The following is a 13,957-nucleotide window of genomic DNA, read 5'->3' as shown; positions in this document are numbered from 1 at the left end:
ATGTTATATTGGGGTGATGATGAAAATGCAGAAGTTTGTAAATTCTGTAATCAAGCTAGATACAAGTCTACCAGAAGGAGTCAACAGCGACGTAAAGCATACACTCAGTTGTTTTATTTGCCTTTGACTCCTAGGCTACAAAGACTTTATGCATCAAAAGTCACTGCTCAACACATGACTTGGCATGCAACTCATCAAACAGAAGAGGGATTAATGTGTCATCCATCAGATGGACAGCAGTGGAAAAATTTTGATAGAACATATCCTGAATTTACGAAGGAAACTCGAAACATTCGGTTAGGTCTTTGTGCTGATGGATTTGCTCCATTTGGTAAATCAGGAAGAAATTATTCTTGTTGGCCAATTATTGTAACTCCGTATAATCTTCCACCTGGAATATGCATGAAAACACTGCATATGTTTTTAACATTGGTTGTGCCTGGTCCACAAAATCCGAAAGAAGTTAATAGATGTTTATATGCAACTATTGATTGCAGAGCTGAAACAACTATGGGATGAAGGTTTTCCTACCTATGATGTGCATACTGATCAGATGTTTATAATGAAGGCTGCACTTCTTTGGACCATAAATGACTTTTCGACTTATGGTATGTTATCAGGATGGAGTACCGCTAGGATTTTAGGATGTCCAATATGTATGGAGAGATCAAAATCAATCAGATTGAAACATGAGAAGAAGCTGAGTTATTTTGATTGTCATAGATAATTTTTACCATAAAATCATAATTTCAGAAGAAATAAAGAAGAATTCACAAAGAATAGAATTGAAAGAACACCCCCGCCATTGAGATTAACAGGTCAACAGATTTGGTATAGAGTGCATAATTTTTCATCTGTTATTGAAGATTCACATGGTACGCCTTATGAATATGGAAGTACACATAAATGGACTAAACGGAGTATATTTTGGGATTTACCATATTGGTACAGTCATTTGATTCATCATAATCTTGATGTAATGCATATTGAGAAGAATATTTTTGATAATCTGATTAATACAGTCATGGATATCCCTGGAAAAATAAAAGATAATTTGAATGCAAGAAAAGATATGCGACTCATTTGTAAAAGACCTACTCTTGATGTTGATGAAAGTAGTAGGGGACCAAAGCCAAAGGCAGTTTATACATTGAATAGAGATCAGAGACGCGTTCTTTGTGAATGGTTGAAATCTTTGAAATTTCCAGATGGTTATGTCTCTAATCTTGGAAGATGTGTTGATTTAAAGGAATGCAAATTAATTGGTTTAAAAAGTCATGATTGTCATATATTTATGGAAAGACTCATTCCTATTGCTCTTAAGGAGTTGTTACCAAATTTTGTATGGGGTGTCATTACGGAGTTAAGTATTTTCCTTCATGATATTTGCTCCACAGTTTTGAAATACTCACACATGGAGAAGTTAGAGCGAGAAATTCCTATAATTTTGTGCAATTTAGAAAGGATCTTTCCACCTTCATTTTTTGATTCGATGGAACATCTTTTGGTTCACTTGCCTTATGAAACCAAAGTTGGAGTAAGTAGAGCTGCACGAGGTAAGTGAGGTAAGTCACTGGAGGAGCGAACCAGTTCCAATTTTGGACTTTAGTGACCCACTTGGGTGATATAGTGACAGGATCTAATTAATTTTAAATAATCTATTTTTTAATATATTTTATCATTATACTAACTCTATTTTATATGATTTAGTTGGTATATGGATAAAATTAATTTTGCATGTAAAACAAAATTAATCTTCATTATTATTTATTTTGTTAATATGAAATTTTATTAAATGACAAAATTATTTCTATCTATAATAAATATTTAAAGAGAATAAAATAAATATTATTTAAATTATCTTTTAATTCTGGATAAGATAAACTGCAATGCGTAGATCAAGTTTTGTGTTTTTTTTAAACATTTGCAGATCTGGATAAACTCAACAGTTTCTATATAAAGCCTTGTTCAGTGCATGAATCTAATAACTTTGACCAACGTCATTCTTCTGCGGCGACTCGAGCTTCGACACGACCACGTCCAACTTCTGCCGGAAGATCACCCCCAACATCCGAGCGCGTCTAAAATTTTCTGATGTTGGGTAACAGAGTTTTTTTTAATTTATTTTCGGCATTTATTTAAAAATCAAAAGTGTGGGGTTGTCACACTTTTGATCATTGCATTCGCCTACTCTACCAGAGTTTTTGTCTGGTAGAGAGATTTAGTGGATTGCCCACAGGAAAGGTCCAAGGGACCTGGGCCTTCGAGTAGGTGTCGTCGACGGCTCCGAACGAAGTAAAAATTACTTGTGTCTTTCGTACGCATTGTTTTCGCTTCGTATTTCTTATTTTCCGCTGCACAATTTTCAAAGTTTAAATTGTCTAACTTTGATTTTAAACGAAAATTTTTAAAAAAGCACGTGATTCACCCCCCTCTCACGTGCACTCGATCCTACAGATTTTTCAGAATTTAAACTCTGAAATGGCAACACAAGAGTTTAATAACTTCTGCGATGAAGAATTTGTACCATGGTTCAAAACATATGTAAGTATAAAATTTAAATTTGCTCAACATATATTTTGACTTATAATTAATTTTGAAATTTGATTTTAGATTTGGGCTAATCAAGCTCACGTTGAACAAGAATTGTTATTTCATCTTTCATGGGGTCCAAAAGCAATGGTATAGACTTGGCCAGCATATTTCATAAACGGATATAATTTTCATGCTCAGAAATATGGAATAAGGAAGGCTACAATAAATAGTCGTGTTTGTGTTCAATCATCCAATGATGGAGCTGCAAGTAATGATTTTTATGAGTTATTAAATGAAATTATAGTGGTGGAATACCCAAGTCTAGAAATTCGAGTTGTTTTATTTATGTGTAGCTGGTTCGACCCTGTTAGAGGGATGAAGGTACATCCACAGTATAATTTAGTTGAAATTAATCATAAGAGATTATATAAGAGATATGAACCATTTGTGTTGACACAATAAACAATTCAAGTATTTTATGCTTCATATCCGAGTTTGAAACGAGACAAAAATGATTGGTGGATTGTTTGTAAAACAAAAACAAGAAAAAAAAATTGAAGAATGTTGGCAAGATAATGTATATCAACAAGACGAAGTTGTAAACACATTTCAGACCGAGGAATATCATATTCCTATGTTACGAGATCCCAGCGGAGTAGTGATACATGTAGATACAAGTGAAATTCATGAAAATGACTACGACGATGATGACGACGACGATGACGACGACTGTGTCCATGCCCACAACGACGATGACGATGACGATTTTGATTTTTCATACTGAGTAAGTCAGGTTAAATTATAAAAACATTAATAATGTATTTTAATATATTGATATTGGAGTGTAGGTGTATATTTCATTTTAATCTGCAAAGTTAGTTTTAATCTTCATATTATGTAAATTTTGATTTTGTAAAATACCGAAAATTAGAGGGTTAAATTGAAAATACAATTAATCTTAATGGTAGGGGTTTATGGAAGATGAGATTAATTAAATTAATCTTAAGTTGAGGGGATTAATTAATCAAATCCTAAATCATATAATGGTTAGGATGGGTTAAAGGGCGGATCCGCAACCCGTTAACGTCGAATAAAGGATCCGGCCATGTGCAACCCTCAATTGCGATTCTCTTCTCTTCATGGTTTCTCCCGATCGCGCACGCTGTTCTTCCCTTCATCTCCGCTGACGCCGAGAGAGTCCAGCCGACACTGGAGCTAGAGCTAGAGGATCGCCGGTGATCGAAGCTCTGGTGGTGGATCGTGGAGAGCTAGGGGTGGCTGACCGTTGATCGAGCGACGACGATTCTTCCAAACGGGAGCAAGGGAGATGGAGTCGAAGAGGAGAAGTATCAGTAAGAGCTGGAGTTTTTAGGGATTCGTCGGATTTCTTGGTTGTCTTTGGATTTGAATGTCGATTTTGGAATTGGTTGAATTTACAGATTGATTTGGTTAGAAATCGGATCGGTAGGATTTCATTGATTTCGGCTGCAAGGAAGAACCGAATTGGAGGTGTTCTAGGGCAAAGGAAATTGGATCTAGAGGTAAGTCTTCTTGATTCTAATCTGGTTGTCTTTGATTAGCTATGGATTTTGGGTATTGACCTTGGAATTGGAAGGATTCGGTCGGAGATTTGGATTGTAGCCAGCGGTGGATTGGATCAAGTGGAGTTTAGCTTGATTAGGTTTTGATCAGATTGAAGGTAAGATATTGAATCTAAGTTGATTTAATTTCGGATTTGTTGTTAGCTAGTGTTTAAATCTTAGTTTACTGTTGGATTGATGATACTCTATTCATGTGGGATTAAGCATGATACTGTTTGATCGGTTTGTGGATCTGTTTGGATGGGTTTTGAATCCCTTGAACTGAGCTATTGATGAGCTCTTTTCCATTTGTTGACCCATCCGGTGTGAGGTTATAGGTGTTGTTGCTGCTGGAAGCTAATTAGGGTTCGTTTATGTTGGTCTGATCTACTTTAGGATTCATGTTGGAGTTGATATAGAGTTGGTGTATGATCTGTTGGAAGGGTTGTATTGTTGGGAAAAATGATTATAGTTTAGTTTTGAGCGGGTGTGTTGAGACCGATCAAACATGGGTTTGATTAGGGTTCATATGATAGGATTAGGTTAGAAATTAATGGTCAAGATCTAGTTTGATCATTAACAAGTAGGGTGGGAGTTGATAATCCATTAATTTAGATTTATCAACTATTATAGGAGGAATGTTGATAAGGGGATTAGTTGGATTGTATTACAGAATTTAATTACTGTAAATTTGATACAGTATCAGCGTAGTAAGTATTGTATGGTTGTTTGATTTCAGGACTTTGAGTTGATTGATCCTGTTATACTCGGAGCTTATTTTCTGGGAGGTTCTTTGTTGACGATCGTCTGATCAGGTGGGTATCCTGTACTTGATCAATACAGGTCTATTTTTCAATGCATGATCTATATTGCTAGTTTATCTATCCTGTTGATATCCATGTTGTCGTTTGATAATCGTTGTTTGATACCTATCAGTTGACCTTGTGATGATCTATTGTTGATACTCTTGTTATCTATGTCATTTACCCTGTTGATATTAGTATGATCCGTTGCTTGATACATGTTAAACGATCTCTGTTTGATCTATCTATGGTTAGAATAGTCTTAACTATGGTACCATTGACATATGTTGACTTCTATTGATTCCTGTTGAGCATGCTAATTAATTGTAACTATTACATATTGGGATGATCATCATTACATCCACATCCTAGTTGTAGGAGTTGTTGATAGCATTGTTGGCTGTTCTTGTTGGCTCTTGCTCGGCACCGTGTTGTGGTGAGATACAGGGGCGAGAGCATATATTGCACTATAGTTGGGTACGATCAGGACTGACTATATTGCCCTTCTGCTACACTGCCCGCTCCCCACTAGATTGGTGGTGGTTAGTTGTTGGAACCTGTGCAGTATGTCCTATTGTGCACCCCATTTCACTGCCCTGGGGGTGACTGGGGATGACGAGTGCAAATAATGACTTGCATTTGATTACGATGGTTGTTGCATATTTACATGCATTCGTTGGTAGGTTATTACATAGTTTACTTTATTCATATGGTTGTGGCTGTTGCACTTGTTTGCTATGATTGTTGTACTGCATGACATTACATACATGATTATATATACATGATTCCTATACCTGTTGCACAGTATTGATCTTTCTTTATTGTCTCAGTTGATATACCATGTTCTATTACCTTGATTCATGTTATGTGCTGGTACTTGTTACCTGTTGAGTATTATTTACTTGTTTTATAGATATCCATTCTAGACTATACGTTCTTGCTATTTCTGTTGATTTACCTTTACATGCTCTTCTTTTTATACCCACTGAGTATCTAATGCTCACTACCCAGATTCTGGGGTTGCTTTATTTTCTCCCCAGGTAGCAGATATGTTTACTTGGAGCTTGGAGATTCGGTCAGCTGCTTCCATCTCACATCAGGAGGTTTTTATGTAGTGGTTTGCATGGTTTATCGTTGTATTTGGTTATGGATTTGTATTTCGTGGACATGGACTATATTTGTGGTCTTCTTGGATTTGTTATGTTTCCACTGCGAAGTTTTGCTATTTTGCTTGCATTTGTTGTAGTTAACTTTTCTAGTTATACGTTTGCATCTGTTTAGTTGTTGTGGTCGTGTAGGCCTTATACCTTATCTGTTGTGTGTATATGTGGTGTGTTGTTGGACGTGTAGTCCATATTGTTGCAGTGCTGGCCCTTTTTGTACACATGTATTTAGGGAAAGGTTATTGTTACAGGGTAGATGTTGCCAAAATTTTTCGGACGGCCTCTCGGGACGTGACAGATTTACTAGATAGATTTACAAAATTCTTAGTTTAATTTGTTGGTTATATATTTATTGTCTTAAAATATTTTAACTGCACTTTTTTCCCCTATAGATCATTACAGGTGACTTAGTGGTGTATTGATTGACATATTCTTTGTAGATTTGGCATCATTGTAAGTTTTTTAATATTCCTCATTATGCAAATAATTTTTGTTTGATTTATCCTAATATATAGTTTTACAGTGGCGACGTGGTCGATGCAACATCAGTCATGGTCACACTGCACCTACGACCCCCACTCCTTCAGGTGCAGGACCATCTCACACATAGGACTCCCCTGGACCTTTCCATTCCCCAGCACCCATGGAAGGTCCTTCGACTCGACAATCCTCTGTAGAGATCATGGATATACGAGAGTTGATATCCCCTCTCGGTGATTCGTAAGTATTTTAAATTAATTAATATTGTCAATTATATCTTTATAATTATTTAACATCATTTATTTTATATTGTATTATAGTTTTGTTGATTCTATATGTGTTATTCACGATATTAATCGAATCGTGAATAACAATTGGCGAGGGGATTCCATGACTTATACAAGCACTCCTGATTCCATGAAAGAGTTATGGTGGAATGAATTTAAGGTAAACTATCCACTTTATTTTATATATGATATTACTGTTGAATATATAATAAATTATTTATTTCTCCTTTTAGCTGGTGTTCACCTGGGACCCTAATAATGAAATGGAAATTAGAAAAATTTTTAAGAAAAAATATGGTGATCACATCCGCCATGTCCTTAATCATGTAAAAACAAGGGGGAAAAAGCCACCATGCATCACCGAGGAGATTTGGGTTCGGAACTGTCAGTTTTGGGAAATTGAAGAAAGCAGAAGGAGGAGTAACCAGAATAAGCTTAATCAAGCTTATAATTCTGGTGACAGAGCATATTGGTAATTTTTTTTTCAACTACTTCAATTTTAATTTATTTCAACTTGTTTTATTATTTCTAATAATTATTTTTTAGGCTAAGGAAATGGGGTGAGAGCCATTGTTTATTGATACTTTTATTCGCACATTTCAAAAGAAAGATAAAAGTTGAGCGGGGACAGAGCAAAAGCAATTAAGATTTAAATGTGTATCTAAATATTTTTTTGTGTTTAATTTCTCAAATATTACAACATATTAATATTTCTTTTGATAATACAGGATAAATATATATGATGAGCTCGAGCAAGCACAACGAATTTCAAGTGCTAGCTCTGAAAATGATGAATCTGAGTCCTCAGTTGGGAATGATCTAAGTCTATGGCTGGAGGCCAGTGGGGGATCCAAAGGTGGTGGAAGAATATTAGGTATGAGTTCTTTGAGCAAAACCCATAGAGTTGTAGGTACATCTTCTATCACCTCTCCAGCCGTCACGACACAGATCCATAATTTGATTGAGGAGGTTAGCCACTTGAAAGGCTTATTAATGCAACGAGATCAAGAAATGAGACAAAGAGATCAGGAAATTAATGAATTATAAAAACAACAAAACCTGATCTTGCAACATCTTCAGTTGCAATCCGCTCCTCGTGATGATGACGACGACGACGATGATGGTGGTGGTTCCTCATGAGTTTTTTTGTGTATGAAATTTTTTACAATCATTATTTTTAATATTTATCATTTTATTAGATTTTAAGTTACTAATTTATAGATTTTTTAGTAATACTGTTAATTTCTTTTTAAACAGGATTTTTGAAGAAAATTTAGAAGAAGAGGTAAGTCTTTACATATTTAGTTTATAGGTTTTAGTTTTAATTTTAAGAATGATACTTTCTCTTTTTTTGTTTTCTTATGCAGGACAAGAAAAGATATTGACGGAGAAGGAAGCAGAGTCTCCGGAGAGCAAAAACGAGCACGATGATTCTATTGTATCTTTTCCTCATCCTCAGACTTCTTTACATTACTTATATTGTATGGATATGGATTTATGACTGATGCATTGGTTTGGATTTCATCATGTTGATATGGATGTTGGTTTGGACTTATAGACATGTGTACATGTCTATTGTGGATCTTTGTATGGATTTCATCATTTGGATCTTTGTATAATATAGTATATTATGGATGTTGATATTGATATGGATGTTGTTATTGAAATGGATGTTGTTATTGATATATATCTTTGTATAAATGTGTATTGTGGATGTTGATTATTGATATGGATGTTGACAGGTTATATGTAATTTATGAATCGATCCGATTGGATCGATATTTCATTGTATATATAGGATAATCAACGAATAAGTAGAATAGGAAAAAAAAAATAATTTTGCGATGAAATTTGCGACGAAAATGGAATTCATCGCAAATTAGCGACGAATTCTGCAACGAAAATAATTTCATCGCAAATCTATCGTAACTTACTGTTTATCGATATTTTGCGACGAAAATAATTTTCGTCGCAAAATTCATCGTCGATTGGCGATGAATTTCATTTTCGTCGTCGAAGATTTTATTTGTCGCCACGGCGATGAATTTCATTTTTCGTCGATTGGCGACGAATCGGCGCCAATCGACGACGAAACTGTTTTCATTGCCGATTGGCAATGAATTTTGTTTTTGTCGTGATTGGCGACAAATCAAATTCATCGCCAATCGGCGATGAATTTATTCGTCGCCAATCGGCGATGAATTTGGAATGAAAAATATTTTTTATCGCTAAATTCTACAATGAAACTTAAAATTTTCATCGCAAATTTTGGCGACGACTTTATAGCAACGAATTAAATTTCGTCACAAAATTCGTCGCAAACCCTTTTGTGATGATTTTTTTTTAAAATTTATCGCAAAATTCATCGCTAATGAGGGTTTTTTTTGTAGTGGGAGCCAATTTCTGGAGGAGAGCAGTGAATAGGTATTAGATCCTTTTTCCCTTTCTCCCGCATGCTCCCGAGCCCGGACACTGTCGTTTACCCTATTTCCTCACCGCCGCCACTGCCACGTTGGTCCACCGCCGGCTAGCCAGGGTTCCGATGAAGGGTGAATTTGCTACCACTTTAGGGTTCCCAACACCCTAATTGCTACAACCAAACGGTTCGCCGGAGAAGCTTTTGTGGGATTCTTCGTTAGACAGAGAAGTTGCCAGTGTTTTAAAGATTGTGGTAGATTGTAGAAGTTTTTGCCGTGTTCCTACGATATTTCCATTTCCCAGAAAGTGTTCCGATAATTTTTCTGTGTTCTATATTGTCGGAATTGTAATTCTCAGCGATAGAAAGAAAGCCTCGGAAATGATCACAACGTGTGTTGTCGCATGTTTATGATATTAGGGGTTTTCTCTCATATCAGCCATTACTGCTCGTCGGCTAGTACCGAAGACTGTGACACCACTTGAGGCTTTGGAAGCCGTCCTGAAGATCACTTCGCGTGGATTACCAATAGAGGTGGGACTCAGAGGGGGATCGTGCAATTGATGCCCTTCCCGTTAAGCGTCATACGCTAGGTACATGTAGAATATTAATTCTGTAAAAAAAATTTTAATTTCTTGATATGTCTTGTATTTACTGTTTCCCTAGTATGCATGCATGTGTTGTGATAATTTATATAATTATTATCATTTTTATTTCTGCTACGCATGTTTCTGAAATGTGAAACACGCACATTATACCGAGACGATCCCAACAGCCTAGTGCTCCTTGCACCAACACGTATGATCTAGGAAACGCCAAGAGGAGTGTTGCAACATTAAGGCCTTAAGAACTGATCTACACTTGTTTATCTTTCTTTACTTATATTGCTATTTTTATTTACTTATATTTGCATCTTACAAAATCTTGTAAGAGGTTACTCCGCCTCCAAAAGGTACCCAGAAAGGAGAAAAGTATAGTGGACTCACATCGAGTACACAAGTCTTGGAGTAGCACCATGGCCCATGGGAGAGTGTAAACCAAGTAAATCACCTTGTGTCTTGTCTTATTTTATTATTTTAATATTCCATTGCATAAACTAATTTTGATAGACATGAACAAACACAAAAGAGAAAGCAAGCGTGAATACTTTTCACTCCTCCTCTCTAGTACACTTTTTGGTCCTTCATTATCTTCCCCTAACCTCGCGGGTTCAATCTCCTCTCCCCAAGAGAGTCTAAATCGGTGTTCTAGTAGTTTGCTATTCTTATCATCTCCTAACCTCGCAGGTCCTCTCCCCATGCAAGCTTTGATCAGTGTTCTGGTAGTTTGCTATTCTTATCATCCCACGACCTTGCGGAATCTAGCTCTTCTCCCTGAGCTGGTCTGGATTGGTATTACGATACTTTGGTATTTTTATCATCCCCCAACCTCATGGAATTAAGCTCCTCTTCCTAAGCAGATCTGCATTGGTGTTCTAGTACTCTGTATTTTTGTTATAGGAACATCCTCACTCAGGAATATCCTCAAAAAGATATTGTAACTTGGCAACATCCCTGATCGGGGGAACATTCCCAAAAAGCTCATATCGGTCTAGGAACATCCCTGCTTGTGAGCATCGCCGGAAAGAATGCACAAACATACATCCTTGCTACTAGCTAGCACATAGGATCATCCCCACTTCCCCTTTACATATTCCGCTTGGGTCCTCCCGAGGAACATCCCCATTCAGTAATATCCCTCCCAAAACCCTTAGGGCTCATAATTCTAATTGTCTTTGACAGGTACCAAGTGGAGGTGTTGACCCGCATTATCTATTCCTCCACGAGTGAGATCAGTCATTTGTTCTTCAATTTGACTCATAATTCTTGCAATCCACGCTGTATATATCGACAGGTCTACCCATGCCAAGTTAAACAATTGACAGGTACCAAGAGGTGTTGACCCGCATTATCTATTCCTGGCCACGATGATAGCCAAGCCTCATCAGTCATTTGTTCTTCAATTTGACTAAGTGGGGGCAGCATGTGATGTGGCTTGCAATCCACGCTTGGATATATATCGTGACAGGTCTGCCTGTGCCGATTAGAGACATGATTAAACAAGTTGGAGTATAAACCAGATGACTAATCCCTGAGATCCCAACCACTTCTCTACAATGAGAGATCGACTGTTAGATTCCTTTTCCCCTGCAGCAAAAGGTGGAATCCGCCACCCCAACGGCCTCACACGGTCGGTCCCACAATAATTTATGAGGAGATAAATCGAAAAACTACAGTTGATTACTACGGGAGAGAACATTACCTTAACTTCGTAGGATAAACCCAAGAGCCATCAGTAGAGTAAACCCTAAATCCTTTTCCCAATTAGTCCTACACATGTCGAGGTCTAATGATCATTGAAAAAGCCATCGTGTCTGGCCCTATGCAAGAAATCCCTCATTGACTTACGTGAGGACCTCGACACCAATGTATTATCTTTATTACGATTGGTCAACTGCCATTTTTTTAGATTAAAATTTTTAATTAAACTTTAACAATTTCGTAAATTCGAAATCCTACAGTCAAATATTTTAACGACGTCGTAATAATTAATAGCTTTGCTTTAACAAATGACAAGTCTATTGACATACATATTAGTCTCTGTTTTGCATTAATATCCTTCATACCTTTTTTGTTTTTTTTAACAGAAAATGTGGTATACAATTAGGAAGTATTTTATTTTTTTTAAGTTTTAACATGGTGGCGACGTGGTGGTGGAGAAACCATCTACCCTTGGAGTTGGGGTTGTTGAGTGAGATCCAAGGATCTAGGATAGACTTATCTTTGACTCTAATCTAATTTAAAAAAATTATATAAATATTTGTAATCTACAATTTAATATCAAAGAGAATTTATATATTCTTTCTTTATTTTTTTATTCATTTTATTTTGATACTTAATTCATCCCTTCCATAACTAAAGTCCAGCTCATCTCTAATTGGTGGATTCATCTCTAAGTGGAGATATCGACCCACATCAGGATACATGGTACATCAATTGGGTTCCATGTTCGATTAACAACAAGCTAAGCATCATTATAATAACAATTTGATAACTTAAAATTTATGGTATTAAAAATCGTGCAACTCAGTGCTCAAACTAGAAGATTCATTTTTCTATCTACCGTGCGTCTTAATACATGCGAAAAAACGAAAAAGGATTAAAAAAATGAAATAAAAAATGCTCGAGCTAATTATTTTTTCCACCAATGAAAACTTCAAAGTGATGGGGTGCAACTATCCACCAACATCTTGTGTTTCCAATATAATTTAACGGCTCAACCACACACTACCCCACTTTCTTCTTCAACTATTCATCATGATCTTTATTCTTATTCTTATTGTTATTTAAGATAGTAAATTATCCCATTTAATTAATATTTTTTATCGTTATCCTTATCATTTATGTGGGAGTTATTGTAACTGCCTACCTTTTAATATTTGACTCTCGTAATCACTCATTCATAACTACCAAATTTATGGACGGGAGTCTTAAATATTTGATAACTGTTGTCCAGACAGCTTTTAATATTGAGTAGTTTTTAATAACAATTATCTTTATAAAAACGAGAGAAAAGGGATTCTATGAATAGAACCTCATTCTTTTAATTACCTTTCGATTAAATAATTATCACATTAGACTCTTTTAATATTAATATTAAAGTCAATTCTATAATTTACACGAGCCATAATAAATTATTAAATCTAATTAACATGAAGGGCTTAATATATGGTTGTAATGAATAGAATTGTCATTAGTTGCATTAACTTTTAACTGCGCTCTTTATGTTTGTATGATAAAAAAATATAAAAAATTAATACATTTTGATTAGTAATATTGATGATATTTTGACATCCGATTAACTCGTTTAATATTTGATTCCTCCCTTCTGTTTGATAAGGACCTAATACTTATCTTTCCTTTCTCATATGTAATATCTCACAACTTTTATATCTTTAGGTCTCTAACCTTATCGTTGCTCCTCACTATTCTCTACTTGCGCCGTGTCAAGTAGTCAGTCCTACAAATACAACAAGGTCTGTAAGTATACTTCATGTGTTATCCTTCACCCCTACTTACAAGGCTACATTGCTTTGAGCTATCCTAGAGTATACCATTGGTTTGTCATACTCTTAGTACCTCAGATGCACCAAGCTCTCCAAAATGACTCCATCACTTTTCTATCCAAATCTTGAATTGTGTGTGATTCAGTCTAAGATCGAGGGATGAATCAACTCATGATAGATCGTCTTTTGTTGACTTGGGCGACATCAACTACTATTGGGTCTGTCTTCTTCAACTGGGTCAGCTTCTAGCGGATCGGGTGTATACTTGCTGAATAGACAGTCAGTTGGTAATGAATTAGGTGCATGCTTGTCAAGTGAAGATGAAATAAACAAAACCTGATGAACCAATTCCTTCCTTTGCCGAGCACCCTGCTTTCTAATTGAAACAAACCAACCAGAGATTAGAAGGGGATCAAGGCGCACTTTGGCGCGACCCCTCCTATGCTCAATGTTAAAGTTGGAGAACAGAATGAAGAAAAAGGAACGAAGAATAGTAATAGAAATAGTAGTTTCACAATCAATTGAATAAGTTTTCTACTATAATGATTATATATAGAAAAGGAGAAGCATTTCCCTTGTAGTGGAAGC

General features: G+C 36.0%; 1 long non-coding RNA gene and 2 pseudogenes across 1 annotated transcript; all 3 read left to right on the top strand.

Annotated features, from left to right (window-relative positions):
* On the top strand, positions 1–1,564 carry LOC141833142 (uncharacterized; annotated as a pseudogene).
* A 2,107-nt stretch (positions 1,565–3,671) lies between these two features.
* LOC141832965 (uncharacterized) lies at positions 3,672–6,244 on the top strand. The gene is made up of 5 exons (XR_012602179.1): positions 3,672–3,887; positions 3,975–4,076; positions 4,151–4,234; positions 4,855–4,930; positions 5,959–6,244. It is a non-coding gene; the product is annotated as an uncharacterized LOC141832965 (long non-coding RNA).
* Positions 6,245–6,303: 59 nt separating this feature from the next.
* Positions 6,304–7,988, top strand: LOC141833141 (uncharacterized; annotated as a pseudogene).
* Positions 7,989–13,957: the final 5,969 nt, after the last annotated feature.

Source organism: Curcuma longa, chromosome 8 (genome assembly GCF_044706935.1).
Source record: "Curcuma longa cultivar G26 ecotype Majalengka, Jawa Barat chromosome 8, ITB_CL_G26_1.1, whole genome shotgun sequence".
NCBI lineage: Eukaryota > Viridiplantae > Streptophyta > Magnoliopsida > Zingiberales > Zingiberaceae > Curcuma > Curcuma longa.
The sequence above is the reverse complement of the archived record's forward strand: the minus strand, read 5'-3'. Positions and strand labels throughout refer to the sequence as shown.